This window comes from Triturus cristatus, chromosome 4_1, assembly GCF_964204655.1.
Source record: "Triturus cristatus chromosome 4_1, aTriCri1.1, whole genome shotgun sequence".
Taxonomy (NCBI): Eukaryota; Metazoa; Chordata; class Amphibia; order Caudata; family Salamandridae; genus Triturus; species Triturus cristatus.
In genome coordinates, this window is record NC_140585.1 from 362,564,890 (window position 1) to 362,577,876 (window position 12,987).

The window sequence follows — 12,987 nt, forward strand, 5'->3', positions numbered from 1 at the left end:
TTAAGAGTTACCACTTTATTCCAATCAAGATGGCTTCAGGTGTGCAATTCGTTTGTCATAAGTAGGACTGTTAGCGCTCTAGTTGTTCTTTAGAATACTCTGGGAAGCTGCAGTAGAACACAAAGGAATCAACTGACAGTCTCTGCCCTTGTTGGATGTTCATGTTTTACTGAGAATTTCAGACTTCATTCTCACATGACTGGGAAAGATAATGTGAATTTACAGAAAATATGCTCTCAGTTTAGCTTATAGATCACCTTCCAAACCTCTGTGGGAAAAGCATGAGAAAATAGTTTTCTCTCAAACATGATTCATGATATCACAGCAGAAGGCTTCTTCACATGGTAAAATCACCTTAGAACACACCACAATTCCTAAAATGAGTAGGGTACCATCAACAAATGATTTATAATGTAACTAAAGTCTTAAAACCTTCTATTAACTGCAATGCTTTTTAAGGAGGTGCTATCATGTATGTTGGTGCTAAGATGGCTGCCAACACTGCTTGGATGAAGTACTGACAGCCAATCAGATCACACGATGAGATGTGTGGTTAGGCTTCGCCCAGATATATCTATCTTTTTAACTCTAATTTTCTCAGGAACTACTGAACGGATTTACACCATTTAAGCAAAAGACACGAGTCTGAACTGAGGACTACCTCTTTGCCAAATTTGGTGTAATTCCGTTCAGCAGTTCGGGCTGTAGCTGCGTCAACAGGTCCTATGGGAAAATGCATGGGGAAAATGTGTTTTGGGACCCCCCTTTTTTCTCGGCCCCCGCTTGACGAATAACCGTGAAATTTTCAGGATAGGAGCGGACCGGAGCTGGCCAAAAGTTTGGAAAGTTTCACTAAGATTCGTCATTCGGCGCCAACGTTATTCCAAATAGAATGTTGCGGATTTCCTATGGAAAATAGGTCCTAACTATAACTACCTACTGGTGACTGCCAGTAGGTAATATGTATATATTCAGTGAAAAAAAACATAGGTTTCAGGCACGTTATAGTTAGGAATTAGCATTTAAAAAACCTTAGAAATCCACTGAAAAAACCATAGGTTTCAGGAGCGTTATAGTTCGCTGGACATTTCACTCGTACAAAACAATTGAAATTCCCTCGTTATGGTTAGTTCAGCTAACTATAACTCGCGCGCTCGCAATGTACTGCTGATGACGTCACATATTACATCACTCATGACATGGTCAGTGACATCACTCATGACATCACTGATGACATCTCAAATGACATCACTCATGACATCACTCATGACATCATCCAGTGAATGTGTGTTTTTCTGAAAAATAAATATGTTTTATATATGTATATCTCAAGGTCGATTGAAGAATAAATGGGTATATAAGTGTCTAAATGGATGATCTTTTTAATGATTAATGAAAAATTGATTGTATAACTGACTGATTAAGTGTATCTTAGGGAATACATGGGTTAGTAAGTAATGTTTAAATATGTAAATATCTGTATCAGTCTCTCACTTTGTGTATAAGTGGCTGCATGAGTTGGTGAGTAGCTACATGAGTGTCTATATAGGTTATTAGTTGTTTTTTTGAGTATCAGTATGAATGTCTGTATGGTTCGGTGGGGGGTATTACGTAGTGCATAGATGCATGAATGAGTGACTCACTGTTTGTATGTGTTGAAGACAGCATGTGTGCAGGACTGTATGGGTGGATGAGTGTGTGCATGGGTGTGTTAGTGAGTGAATGACTGTCTCAATAGTGTCTTTATGAGTAACTACATATGTTTTAAACTAGTATATGTGACTATTGGTGTATATAAGTGAGTATATGTGAGAGTGAGAGATTGGATGAGTTCCTGTATGAATAAGTATGTGTTTCTATAAGCGATTGTTGAAAAGACTAAGTATGTGTAAGTTTCTGTAGAAGTAAGTGCGGTGGTGTGTGTATAACTGTATATGCAAGTAAATGGATGTTTGATTCTTTATTAGCATGAGTGACTACATGTGTGAGTAACTCTATGGATGAGTGGCGGTGTGTAACAGGCTGTATAGGTATATGAGTACATATGATGAGTGAGTACATGTATGAGTGACTGTATAGGACTGTTGGTGAATGAGTGGATGTGTATGTGGATCTTAAAACTACTGAATAGGTTGGTGTAACTGGTATTGGTATGTCCATTGTTTTGAAAATGTTTGTTTCTATTTTTGAATGTGTGTATCAAAGGTTAGGGTGAGAGGAGGTCTGCCACTATATCACAAGGATGATGTCATCAGTGATGTCATTTGAGATGTCATGAGTGATGTCACTGACCATGTCATGAGTGATGTAATATGTGACGTCATCAGCAGTGCATTGCGGGCGCCCGAGTTATAGTTAGAGGAACTAACTATAACAGGGGAATTTCAATGGTTTTGTACGAGTGAAATGTCCAGCTAACTATAACGCCCCTGAAACATATGATTTTTTAAGTGAATTTAAAAGGTTTTTTAAATGCTAATTTCTAACTATGCCTACAGAGATAGGACATGTGAAGAAAGAAGAAAAAACGCACAGAAAGAAAAAAAAGAAATGCAGAAAAAAGCAACAGAAGTCCTCAAAGACGAAGAAAAGTGCAGGAAGAAGGAAAACGAGCAGAAAGAACAAACAGAAGAGCAGAATGAAGCCTTGTTGCAAAATCATCCTGTACCCTCAACTTTTTCAGACGGATACTGGTGGTAACTAAGTCTGACTAACCAGTCCTAGAGCCAGTGCTACATTAAAAGACACTTAGAATACAGTGAAACTACCTACATACACTAGGGAACACTATGCGTTGGGGTCTCCCTGTGATTAGCATGACCTCCTCTGTAAGCCCCCAGTATATAATAGGGCAGGGGGATAAAATGTACCTCTTAAAACGTGCCACAAGGCGTGTTTGTACACGTCACCTCAAGCCCCGTCCCCTCCCTTCACCTCTGTGCAAACACGCTCTGTGGCCGTTTTAATTTGGGAGATTAAGTCCCCTTGAATCCTGAGGGTCCCTAGGGTCCAACTAGCCCACTAGGTACCTCCAGTAAGCACCACAGAGCTGCGGTGCAGAGAGGTGTAAAAAGGGGCACGGCTTAGTCCACCTCTTTGCAACGCAGCGCAGTGGCGCTTACTGGAAGCACCTGGTGGGCTAGTAGGCCCCCAGGGACCCTCAGGATTGAAGGGAAATTATTTCCCCAATTTAAAATGCGCCACAGGGCGTGTTTGCACAGGTCACCTCAGGCCCCGTCCCCTCCCTACTCCACTGTGTAAACACGCCCTGTGGCTATTTTAAGTTGGGAGATTAAGTCCCCTTGAATCCTGAGGGTCCCTAGGGTCCAACTAGCCCACTAGGTACGTCCAGTAAGCACCATTGCAGAGAGGTGTAAAAGAGGGCACGGCCTGCACCACCTCACTGCAACGCAGCGTAGTGGCCCTTACTGGAAGCACCTGGTGGGCTAGTTGGCCCCCAGGGTCCCTCAGGATTGAAGGGGAATTTTTCCCCAACTTAAAACGCGCCACAGGGCGTGTTTGCACACGTCACCTCAGGCTCCCTCCCCTCCCTTCACCACTGTGTAAACGCGCCCTGTGGCCGTTCTAAATTGAGAGATTAAGTCCCATTGAATCCTAAGGGTCCCTAGGGTCAAACTAGCCCACTAGGTACCTCCAGTAAGCGCCTCAGAGCTGCGTTGCAGAGAGGTGTAAAAAGGGGCGTGGCCTCAGAACACCTGTCTGCAACGCAGCTCCCTGGTGCATACTGGAGATACCTGTTGCGCTAGTTGGCCCTCAGGGACCCTCAGTATTGAAGGGGAATTAATTCCACAACTTACAACTCGCCAGGGGGCACGTCTGCACAATGGTGAAGGAAGGGGGCGTGGCCTGAGGTGACATGTCCGCAAACACGCCCTGTGGTGCGTTTTAAGTTGGAGAATTAATTCCTCCTCAATCCTGAGGGTCCCTGGGGGCCAACTAGCCCACCAGGTACCTCCAGTATGCGCCAGAGAGCTGCGTTGCAGAGAGGTGTTCGGAGGCCACGCCCCTTTTTACACCTCTCTGCAACGCAGCTCTGAGGCGCTTACTGGAGGTACCTAGTGGGCTAGGGCATGAACTTTAAAAAAATTCTTTAGGAGGGGGCTGCGTTGCCCCCCTCCTCAAGCCACTTATGGCCCCGGAGACCCCATCCCCGGGGCCGGCCTTTGATTTTTTATTTTTATTTTTACATTTTGGGGAGGGAGGCCATGTGGCCCCCCTCCCGGGCCACTTGTAGTCCTGGGGACCCCATCCCCCGGGACTGGCCCTCTCAGTTGGGGACCATAGGGGGGTTCCCCAATCCCCCCACGGTCCCGCCGGCTCCCCTCGTCCCTCGGGAGCCAGCATTGCTTTTCCACATGGGGAGCTGCTAAGATGCAGCTTCCAGTGTGGAAAAGCAATTTGGTTTGCATTTTGAAAGAGAGAGCAGGTTTTCTGCTCTCTCTTTCAGAATCCAAACCAAGTTTGCTATGGCAGGGCGGGAGCCGCGAGGCTCCTGCCCTAGCAAACTACAGTGTCCTGGGGGGTGGGCACCCCGGGACACTGCAGGAGCCGACCCTGGGGGGTGGCAGTCCCCAGGGCCATGACAAGGCTCCAGGAGGGGGGCCACGTGGCCCTCCTCCCACAATTTACAAAGCCCCGGGGGTGGTGGTCCCCGGGGATGGGGGGTCCGTCACAGAATCCCCAATTTTAAAATTTAGAGCCCCGGGGAGGTATCGGTCCCGAGGGCATGTTCTTACCATCACGGATATATCCAATATCACCTATAGATGAGGTAGAAATTTAAGAGACATGGTAGTACACAGTGACATTACCGCCAAACAGGACATGGGTATTCACGATCTCAAAGGTTTCTTCCCTTGCGGACACTGCAAGGCATGTTCAACCAGCAGTTTTCGCAATGAATTTGCACATGGCACAGGCAGTAAAAGGATAACTCAATTTCTAACATGTAGCACCACATTTGTGGTCTATGTAATAGAATGTCCCTGTAAACTACACTATAGAGGGAGCACTACACTTATGGTGAAAAATAAAATCCTTGAACATAAACGTGCTATCACAAACAAGGATCCTAACTACCCGGTAGCACAGCACTATAAGGACAAACATTTTTCGGACTCTTCCTTGCTGAAACATTTCATACTAGAACAGATCCGGCTGGATCACAGAGGAGGAAACAGGGTTCTTAAGCTCAGACAGAAAGAGTCAAGATACATTGTGGACTTACAGACTAGGGCTCCCTGGGGCCTTAACCAGGATGAAGAACTTTCCGTTCATCTCAGGGAAGAATAGTTCTGTTTTTTCTCCATGGTTTTCTCTCCAGTGCTTTCTCTTCACTATGTTCTTTCCCCATTGTGTCAGTGATTGATATTTATGCTGTTTTACTTCCAATGTTTATATCTTGTCCCATTTAACTTCTTTCATTAATTTGATTGACGATTCATGAGTCTCCTCCTCCTATACACTGTGCATAAGAAACTGCATGTTATGATGTGACATGGTTGCATCGTATTTTAATTCTTATTTTGTTTTGTTTCTTTGCAGGAGAGAAGGAAGGGACCTACTCACTTACATGGGCCCCCTAACCTTTTCTTCGATTGTCACTTTTGGGATCACAATTTTTGAAAAAACATTCTATCACCTGACGGGGCAACACAACTTGATATATTATAACTACGAGACTGGTCTGTTTTTCTTCATAATATTAGAAAGCTTGATCTGTTTATGCCAATGGGACAGGCGCACTTGCTTTGCTATTTGTTAACCCACTCTTGAACATCTAATCTGAGACATCAGAGGCACCATACGCCTCGTATTGAGTTTAGCACTATGCTAATCCTGCTGTACCTTTTATGTCTCCTGAATTGGACACGTGATAGGCATCACAATTGGATAGTATGACACTAACTAGAGTTATGACACTTGTCTTACTACTCTTTTACTTTTTCACGTGTATAGTGACATGGCACTTGTGTTTACACATGGCCAATTTTGCTTTCTCACACTTGGAACAAGCGCAATGCACTAAGCCATTATTGGTAGAATTTTTCCTTTCTCGCTGATTAGGACACTGCTTTATTTTTATATCAGTCACACTTTTAAATAGCTGTGTTGGTATCAATAGTTTAGTGCAGAATCTCCTCTTATTGCAGATTTTGGCAATATTATACATTTGGCATCAAGTGTAACACATTAGAAAATGGATTTCCCTTCTATACATGTGTAGTTATCTCTTTGATGTAACTCTAATGCGACAATTTGGCAAATCATTTTACCATTCTTGTTTCAACACTCCAACATGGCCGCCAAATGCATGAGATATTCTGCTATGTCCTATGTTTATTTTGTTGCGCCAGTCGTCTGATGCTATAAGACACTTTCTATGTTTTGTGCACTGAAGTACACGTGATCAAGGCTGCGGATACAGTTGAAACACTTTGTGGTGGAATAAACCTGGTTGTTTATGAACTTGGATGTTTTTGTACCTGAGAGCGCACGTATTTGGCGGAACTTTTGTGGATTATTGCCAGCACACTCCGCTGGGGTGTGCGCCACCCTCCTGTGGTGTCTGCTGTCCGGAAGGAGCCTTTTGTTGATGGATATATATATATATATTACCTACTGGCGGTCGCCAGTAGGTAGTTATAGTTAGGACCTAGTTACCATAGGAAAATGGCAGCATTCTATTCCCAATAACTTTGGTGCCGATTGACGAATCTTTGTGAAATTTTCAAAACTAATTCTTTGTTGAGATCATCTCCTATGTTGGAAGTTTGGGGGTGATTCGTCAAGAGGGGGGCTGAGAAAAAAGGAGGGTCCCAAAACGTGTTTTCTCCATGTTAATTTCCATAGGAAACTTTAGACAAGTCTACAGGTCGAACGGGTGAACGGAATTACCCCAAATTTGGCAGGGAGACGGGTCTTGGTCTAGAAAGCACGATTTTGTTTATTTGGTGTAAATTTGTTCAGTAGTTTTTGAGAAATATTGAAATTCACAGATATCAATATTTGGGAATTCTGCCATCTGATTGACTGAGGCGTTCCGAGCACGAGCTTGTTGCTGATTGGCTGCGAGCGGTGCGAGCAGTTGCAACTAGGAAGTGCTGGCTGCCATTTTGTGATTGCGTTGAAGCGAGTAAGGTGAAAAAAGGGGGAAAAAAGTGGGAAATAGGAGGGTAGGAGCACTGTGACCTCTGTGGGGTCTTTAGGGTGTGCTATAGAGGGGGTGCGAAGCAAAGTATTTACCCCTACCGGTGTGTAAGTGGTGGGCTATGGAAATTAAGTGAGGTATTGGGTAGAGTCTGATGCGGGTAAGGTGAGCTGGTGCGGGACTCGGGGATTAAAGTGTGAGCCCAAATTGTGTGTCTTATGCTGTGAAGTCATGTGCTGTGGCCGCTGCACTACAGTTGTGGAAGTAGTGTCCGGATGTGTTTATAACTATTAGGACGAACTACTGACCCATACTGGTATGAAAGTCCTGGGGTACGGAATATATGTGAGGTATTGTCTAGAGTCTCCTGTTGCTAAGCTGAGCTGGTGCCGGAGTAGGGGATTAAAGCGTGAGCCCAAACTGTGTGTCATATGCTCTGAAGTCATGTGCTCTGGCTGCTGTGCCACATCTGTGCAAGTAGTGTCAGCATGTAGTTATAGGTACTTGGATGAACTTTTGTTTAGAACATTGTAGCTTGTGTATGGTGCTTAGGTGGTGTTGTATAGGGAGTGCGAAGGTAAATCAATATGGTATTTGAAGAGCGCAAACTACTCACCCCTATAGATGAGTAGAGCTGGGGATCAAAGCGAGAGGTCTGTGCTGCAAAGTGAGATGGTCTGGCCGCTGTACCACAGCTGTGTGGAGAATACATTTTGGCGAGGGTGCGGGAGTTGCCATTATATGGCCCTAAAATAGGGGGCCTATGTTATAAGTTATAGGGTGGCTCTAAAAAGAGCCCTTGTGTTCATTAGTTGGAGCTACATATAAATGCGGATGCACAGCTTCCAGTTATTCAGGAAAACTCAATTTCCCTGATCTGTGAAGTGTACTCCATCACTTCTGTATATATCCGCCATATCAAAACGTATGTTGGTGTTGCATATGGACTCCATTTTGTGGTCTCTGAGGTATGCAGAGATAGCTTTGTTGACTTTTTTCAGAGATTTTTCAATCTGAGGACAACATTGTTTAGACCATTTCCACTTCTGTCTTTGGCATATATTGGAATATACAAAGACAGTTTGAGGCAAAAGTACCATCAATTGTCCAAAGGTGTCCTTCATAAGCATTTCCAAATCTACCCCAGTCAATGTGCCTAGGTCGTTTCCACCACAGTGCACAATCATGAGGTCAGGGTGTTGGAGATGCAAACAGGTTTTAATCAAACGCAAGAATTGGTGCCACTTCAATCCTCTCTGTCCAAACCATTTAATGTCCACATTTTGTAAACCTAGGTCTAAGTCAATACGTCGCTGTTCTGCATACCTCTTGTACCATAAAACATTGCTATGTCCTACGATCCACACTAGCATTTTGAAGTTATGGCTGGATGGTATGGAAAGATGTCTGTAGCTCATGCAGTTCCTTCGTAGAATAAGAGATATGTTTAAAGATGGGGAACTAGTTTCTTTTCGCATACAAAACGGTACCTGATTGGGAGATGAAAACCATTGTTTTCTTAAAAGTAGGGTGCACATTCGTTTTGTGGAAAAGTATGTTTGTGATTGGTTATGAAAAAGCAGTTTGCACGTACATATTATAGTACATATTATAGGATAAAATTTGATCAACTCAACCACACCTGCTACTTGCATTTGGAAGGCACTGTTCGAACTTAAAACAATCGTGATCTTTTAACCTGCACGTGCCGTTAAATGTTCGAGAAAATGTTGCAAAAAAATATTGTTAGGTTTAAAAAAATGTATGAACTTTTAACCTCCACGTGTTGTAGAATGTTCTAGAAAGTGTGTGATAGAATACGTTGCATTTCTGACTTCGATGTGTTCTTGAATATTAAAAAACTATTTATACGGAAAAGTAGAAAGACAGTAATAGAGAGAATTTTTGAAAGCTAAAAGAATCAAGGAACTATTGTCATTTGTTCTTGATTACCTACTGGTGGTCGCCAGTAGGTAGTTATCACTGTTAACGGTCTAAAAGTGCGGTGTTGCTCAGAGTGGCATGGTGGTGATATAATATGGTGCTACACTAGGGTATGAAACCGAGAGTCTAAACCGTGAGGTCATTGCTGTAATGTGATGTGGTCTGGTGTTTGTAGCATACGTGTGCAAGTATTGTTAGTAGGCGTTTATACCATACAGGGAGTGGGAAGCGAACTACTGAATGCTACTGTGCGTTGATAGTATACCGGAAGCAGGAAGTGAAGTAGTTACGCCTACCAGTGTGAATACTTGGGGATGAAACCGAGCTGATTGCGGTAAAGTGATGGGCTCTGTGCGGTGTAGGATACTAGCCGCTGTAGTAGTGTTAATATGCGTTTATAGTATATAGGGAGTGGGAAGCGAACTACTCATACCTACTGGTGTGAAGACTCGGGGATTAAACCGTGAGCCTAAATTGTGAGCTCATTGCTGTAAAGTGATGTGCTCTTGGCGCTGTAGCATACTTGTGGAAGAATTGTTAGTTTACGTTTATACAATATAGGGAGTGGGAAGCGAAAGTCTGACCCCTACCGGTGTCAAGACTCGTGGATGAAACTATGAGCTCATTGCTGTAAAGTCATGTGCTCTGCGTAGTATTCCATTGTATGTCATAGTAGAATGTTAGTCTGTAATTCTACTAGCATCTAAGGGGCATATTATCAAGGAACGGGCTTAAAATTCTCGCCGCTTTAGCGGCAGGAAACTTCTGCTAAAACGGCGATAGTGGGCTTCACACGAGGAAGGCTAATGTACAGAGCATGAATATTGATCAAGATGATCGTTGCATGTTGTGTGTAGTATAAGATATGTATATACAGGAAAACACTTTTCAAAAAAGCTTTCTAAGCAGAAGAGGTGTCTCTCATCAAACGCTGTAGAGAGAATGAGTAAAATGGGTGGGGTCGTCCAACTGCTACAATGGGAAATGTTTTGAACCAATCAAAGGCTTTTTTTTAAGGTCACATGGCAATCGCGCACCGAGCGCGCAAGGAGGTCGTACCCGACGCGATTTTGACAAAATATATTTATCATAATATAAGTTTATTACAGTTAGAGATATATATAAATGTTTAAAATAATTTAGGTTTTCGCGTGCTCTCATATACTGTTGAAGGTTATTTAGATATACTTTTGAGACAAAAAAAAAGGGAATGGTGTACCCGGCGCGATACTATACATCTGTGACATAACACAGGGCCTGGCAGCGTGTACTTGTCGAATACGCAACGTGCAGCAGGCACGACCCCATACGTACATGACGTAATGCGTGGATTGGTACTGCGTACCCGTCGGATACCAAAGTAGTACCTGGGGTGACTTCATGCGTATATGATGTTACGTGGGACGATGTCATCAGTGATGTCATCAGTGATGTCATTTGAGATGTCGTCAGTAATGTCATTAGTGATGTCACTGACCATGTCATGAGTGATGTAATATGTGACATCATCAGCAGTGCATTGCGGGCGCGCGAGTTATAGTTAGCTCAACTAACTATAACAGGCGAAATTCTATGGTTTTATATGAGTCAAATGTTCAACTAACTATAATGTCCCTGAAACCTATGTTTTTTTTAGTGAATTTTTAAGGTTTTTAAAATGCTAATTCCTAACTATAACGTCTGTCACCTATGGCTTTTTCAGTGAATATATATATATATATATAAATATATATATATATATATATGTGTAGATATATATATATATGTATCTATATATATATATATCCAACAAAGTTTGTCCCACCATAGGAATACAGGCACTCTCAAGACGAATCCACATGACACTGGAAATGATGCTCAGGTAATTTTACTGGCTTCCACGCAACGCGTTTCGGCTGACCTGCAGCCTTGTTCACACATAAACAAGCCGTTTTCCCATAGGGTGATATTACAGGCAAACATAGGTAAACATAAACAACAGACTCAAGTTCCTGTCCTTGAAATGCAGGGTCATAACAAACATTTCGGCCATCTTGTAACGTACATTTCATAATACCAGGGAAATAAATCATGTCATAGCAGACGATAAGCATGTTCATCAAATACATGTCACTTGAAAGTGCCTGAATAGCTATTTATCTGGTTCATACTAGTAAAAAGATACATGTAAATCAATGGTATCGTTCAGCGTAATAATATACTTCATAATAAGGAACCACATATTCATGATTCAGGTGCATTAAACATAATTAAAGCTTTACATTGCCCGAAACTAAGTTACAGAACCATGAATAGATGAGTATGTGAATACGTGCCATGGAATCTGTGCGATTCTATTGACCTGGAGAAGGGACTGCGTCATAGTGACGAGTCACGTGATCGGCAAAGATTATGTCAAAGCTAAATGGCAATTAAAGTTGGTTGCTTCAAAAGAGTGTGTCCCAGCCCAATGTGGACATTCTACAAACAAGTTGTAAACAGGGGCTAATATAAAAATAACACCAGGAATTTAAATACAATAGTGCAAGAGATTGTAACGTATTCCCCTACGTCATCTGGAAAGAGATCTCCCAGAAAAAATATCCAAATCATATGTAATTAATACATGATGCCCCAGTGGGCCCGGGGGGGTGGGGGAAACATGTTCCTGATGAGACCCAGGACCCCGAAAAAAAGGGGGGCAATACTACAAGAAGCACCAGTAGACTGTAACATTCATAATACTATATAGCTGAAAAAGCAAATATTAAATATTTTAACATATGACATTAATATAATGTAAATTAAATATTTAAGCAATATATTAACATATATATGCATAAATACAAACATATTCAAAAACACACATATATATGAATGTGTGTATACTTATGTGCACATATATATTATAAAACTATTTACAAAAATATTAATTTCAATCTCTATTAAAAATGTTTATTATATATATATATCCTACTGGCGGTCGCCAGTAGGTAGTTATAGTTACAACTTAGTTTCCATCGGAAAAGCATTTATTGATTTGCTAATAACTTTGGCGTCGTTTGACGAATTCTCCCCCAAAAAAGCCTATCCAAGTCAGCTTCTATCCTGAAAGTTTGGGGGTGATTCGTCAAGCGGGGGCTGAGAAAAAAGGGGGGGTCCCAAAACGCGTTTTACCCATGTTCATTTCCATAGGAAAGTTTGCGAAGACCTACAGCCCGAACTGCTGAACGGAATGACCCCAAATTTGGCAGAAAGGTAGAGCTTGGTTCAGAAAGCGACCATTATTTTAAATGATGTAAATCCGTTCAGCAGTTTTTGAGAAATTGAAAAAATAAGAGTGAAAAAATCAATTTCCAATAGGAAACTTTGTGCAAGTCTACAGCTGGAACTACTGAACGGAATTACCCCAAATTTGGTGAAAGGTAGTGCATGGATTAGAAAGCAATGTTTTTTTTAAAATGGTGTGAATCCATTCAGTATTTGCTGAGAAAATTGAAAAAAAAAGTTTCGATATCTGGGCGGAGCCTAAGTCCCGAGCACGAGCTTCACTGTGATTGGCTGCCAACACTCCAAACCAGGAAGTGTTGGCAGCCATCTTGTGACTCGGTAGAAGCGAATCACCAGAAAGCTGAGAAACAAAGATATAAAACAAGTAAGGGGCAGGGTAGAAACACCCTGACCCCCTAGGCCTGCTTAGGGGTTCCAGAAGGACCCCCAGGGCCAAAAAAAGCATTAAAAAAACCAAAATCGGCGCAATTCGCGCTGGGGTCGTGGGTTCTCGCATTTTATTTTAATGAGGCCCCTGGGTGGGCTAGGTCCCGGGGGTATTTCTTAAAAAAATACAAGCGGAGGCTCAATGGGGCCCCCGCAGTCCCGGGGCTTTACTTATG